Source organism: Triticum dicoccoides, chromosome 5A (assembly GCF_002162155.2).
Source record: "Triticum dicoccoides isolate Atlit2015 ecotype Zavitan chromosome 5A, WEW_v2.0, whole genome shotgun sequence".
NCBI classification, from domain to species: Eukaryota; Viridiplantae; Streptophyta; class Magnoliopsida; order Poales; family Poaceae; genus Triticum; species Triticum dicoccoides.
The window spans coordinates 191,344,405-191,348,974 of NC_041388.1; positions in this window are offsets into that span (position 1 = coordinate 191,344,405).

A 4,570-nucleotide genomic window follows, 5' to 3' on the forward strand; every position below is an offset into this window, starting at 1 on the left:
TGGGAATGGAGGTGGCGCGAAAGACAAGGGGAATGTCAGGGAACCTCCTTGGAGGTGGAGGACGGGGTGGCTGAACCGGTGGGACGATGAGATCGATGATGGATCCTCATCCAGTACGGTGGATGAGGGACGTGGAGGTGTTGCTGTGGATGATGTCGTCGAGGAAGAGGCTCCGGCTAGGTGGCAGACGGAGCAGGGTGTGGGGTTTCGTCACGGGTTTTCACAGCCTTGGTGTACGAATGGGTGGGCGGATGGGATGGCAGTGGGGAACCATGGCTTAGAGACGCGCTTGTCCAAAATGTGGGGTAAGTTACGATAGTACCCCCAACGATTTGAGGCGGTTCTTTCGGTTAAGGGGTACCACGAGCATTTCGCGTGTCGGGATTTCATAGGAGGTGGGAGTTTTCGCACGCGTTGTAATTTTGGAATAGCAAGGCGCGGGTTGAGATGGAGGGAGTTGTCGGAGCACAACGAGACAAAGATATATCTTAAATATTTCGGGCTAACAAGGCGCGGGTTGAAATTTCTAGACAAGCCTAACATGTACTGTACCAAATCAATGCGCCCTACAAATGTCATTCAAAACTTTGAATTCATGTTATGTTCGATTAAAATATTTCTCTACGTGTATAATGCATGCAACCTACTACTCAAATGAACGTTTTAGTGCATTCCAAACGTATATACTAGTGCTTCAATATGAACTAAATTTGAATTCGTTTCTCTATTTGAATAAGATCTATAATAGTGATTGTTGTGAAGTCAAAGCATTTGAATTCGTTTCTCTGTTTAATAAGATCTACAATCATAATTATTGTCAAGTCAAACCATCGTTTGTGTATTATCTTCACAGCACACCACATGATTAGTCTCGAGTTACATATGAACTATGTGTACTATATGAACTCGAACTAGATTTTTTGAATCCACTTTATTTTGATTTCAAATCACATGACATTTCTAGATCTATCTAGATCTTCATAATCTAAACCATGTCTCATATGTATAATGTGTTTATCACATTATGTATGGTGCCCCGCCCCATATGCCTACAAGTATTTAGATGTGAGTTGCAAACACCACACATTACCACAAATTCAAATAAAATGTGAGAATGTTCGATATATAGTATTGTTTAGATTGTTCAATATTTAGTTGTAAGATGCAAACGCCACACATTATCAGAAATTCAAATAAAATGTGAGATTGTTTGATGTATAGTATGGTTTAGATTGTTTGGCATTTAGCTGTGAGTTGCAAACACCATGCATTATCACATTATGGTATAACATGTGCACAACACGTGTATCACCGCTATATTCATGCATGCAATGTTTAAAACACTATGATCTCCTATTCAAATATATGAATCCACTTTCATATCAAATTATGATCTTTGTTAGTCTCTTACACCCACACAATCCTCTAACCTTTGTAGCTACCACTAACTTTCTCTCGTGCATGCACACGCCCTCCTCACCCTCCCCCTCCCTCGGCATTCTATCCACCGGGCACATTCATTTTTTTCTTTAGGTTGTTCTCCCAGAGTCTCCACAACTCCTTTCCGACACACACCGATCGATAAACCTCTCCAGCGATGCCTGCCTACAACATACAAACACACCTTCAATCTCCTCCTTTATGTGTCCTTGCCTCATGTCTCTCATACGGTCAGACACACGTGTAAACTCTCGCCCCTCTTTTCATCGCTCTCTCACAACCGCACACTCCTCCCCTATCTAGCTAGTAGTTGGGCCTCTCGCACCACCTCCTAGCTCCATTCTCTCTGTCTATCTATCTCGCTGGGCCTTATTAGCCTCTAACAAATGGACGTACACCGACCGATCTCTTGCTATACATATAGCTAGCTAGGTCCTTATAACTCGTTTTTACACACATGTTAATCGATCTACCTCATTAGTTGTGTCTCTCCCTTCCTCCGACAAACAAGACTTGATCTACCGATCTAGTTAGGTTTGCTTACCAAACACATGGTTCCCCTTTATCATCCATGGATGCGTCTCGACAGATCTATCACGCACAGGCACACACAGAAACACATCCCCACTCTTATTGATAACATTGCAGTTCCACCCTTAGTTTGTCTAGTAGGCCTCTCCCACCATCTTCGAGAAGCAACTCCATCACCCATCCAGCACTCTACCCCTCTCCCTCCCTCTCCCTCCCTCTCTCTCTCCTCTATCTCTCTCCCATCATATTTACCGTCCTTTGGTTATGTATGGATGTCGACCGATCTCCCTCAAGACATAGCTGGGTCTCTCCTTCTCAACACATATATGAGTCGTTATACCTCTATAGTTAGGCCTCTGCCTACCCCTCCCACCACCCCCTCCCCCCCACACACACCAATACATCGAGCGCTCTAGTCATGTCTCCCTGCCACACACAAACATGACGTGTGCCCTCTAACGTTCCGGTAGGCCAGCCGCCCTATATCTTTGACTTGTACACACACACAATTTCGATGGCTCTCTTCATCGATCTTGCACTCACCCACTTGATCCTCTCTTCGACTCTATCGATAGCTATGACCCCTCCCTCTCTTCTCGTGGATTGCCCGACCCTCTATGTATGATATGGATAGGCCTCCATTTCACACACATTGCATGCAAATTTTTTTGAGATGTCATCGACACATATTCCCACAAATAATATCAACCCCCCACCCCACCCCCACCCCGACCCCAAAACAAAAAACACTCACGAACGCGGTTTGTATCTCTCACACACAACCATGTAGGTGGGGAACGTGCATGAAGAGAAGAGGTGCATGCACGGCGCACGTACTCCCGTCTCTTTCCCAACCACACCCGCGCGGGTACACGGTGGAGCTCATTTCTATACGAAAAAGGCAGCCCACGTGGTAATTTGGCACGTGTACTGGTTGTCCACTTGGTGGAGGGAGGATCGTCTACCACGGGTGAACAAACAAATTGTGACTTGACGTGTTATGTTACAAAAAGAGGCAAACCATGTGGGGCCTACCTTAGAGGCAAGGCTCTATACACTGGAGTACTTTTGACGTGTCCCGTCAACTCGCAGAATGAGGAGAAGCTTGCTTAGTACGCCGTCTCCCCCGCCCACGGGCGCTGTGGCTCGCAGGATGAGGTGAAGCTTGCTTACTACGCCTTATGCCCGCTCCCTCGCCCATGCACGCGGTGGCTCGCAGGACGAGGAGAAAAATTTACTACTCCCTACGTTTACTCCTCGTCCCTACTACCTTGGTTATAGAGATTATATCATATTGTCTGGAATATATATGTCCTTTAGTAGATTTCAATATGAACTACTAGTACATACTCCAAACACTGATGTATATAGACGTATTTTAGAGTGTATATTCACTCATTTTGCTCTGTATGTAGCACTCTCCCTCGCCCCTCGACCCTCGCCCACGTGGTGGACGTGCAGCAATTCATTCGGTCTCATATAGCCAGAACGACATATACTGCACTACCATTATTGCTCGACTTCCCGAAGAGGCGAAGAGCCAATCGCAAGGTCAATATTTTGGAGATGCCAAGCGCAAGGTTATAGGAGAACGAGTAGTAGGTGCCGCGTCATTTATAAATAAAGTTTTTTTTCTTCAGTGGCACGTACGCAATATGATAGGTTCATATGGAGAGAAAAGGAGTACATAGTCAGGACGGGCCAGCCTACACGGTTGCTTGCTGGGGTTGCTCTCTTCACACTCTCTCGCACAAAATGACTATGGCCACATCTCTAACATCCCGACGGATCACGTCCGCTTGGGGAAGGGGTGGATGCTTAGTGTAGATGCGGTGGCCGTCGCCGACGGCGAAAACCCACTGTCGGCACGTCCCAATCAGGGTCCCCGCCGTTCTCTCTCACAAAGCCGGTGAGGTTGCCTTCGTCCCTTGCTCACTGCCGCAACATGGGCAGTTGCCGTCTCCCGCCGCCCTCCTCAAGGTTGAGCTACGCCCCTCAGGTACAACTCCCTTTACAGCCGGCTTGCACCACTGCTCCAGCTGCCCACATCACTCCCTGTGGATATTTCTCTACTTCTTTGCCCCGCACATACCTCTACTGGCTTCTACATACTGTATTTGTGATGAGTTTATGTCTCATCAACTAGTCCCGGTAATCTTATTCTAATCACGCTTGTTCAATTTCTTTGCCACAGGGATGCTCATCTCGATTTTGGTGAAACTGCACAAAATGATCCGATGGTAAAATGGTTGCAAACTTCATTTATTAGGAAGCTCGAACGTTGCCAGCAAATTGAAGCCTGGTCAAGGTTCACGGTTCAAGGGCTAGGGACTGCATGGATCGTTTTTTTCTTTAGCTACCTCTGTTCCAAAATAAGTGTCAACTTTAGTAGTAGTACACCTTTGTACTAAAGTTTGCACAAAGTTGAGAACCTTATTTTGGAACGGAGGGAGTACATATTTGCTATGATCTGTCAATCATTGAGATGCAATAGCATGCATGTTAGTCTCCTTTGTATTTGATGAAATGTTGCAACGGGCAACCTTGGACGCAAGATACATGTAACAGAAGTTGGAATCTTCATAGCATTGTACAAATT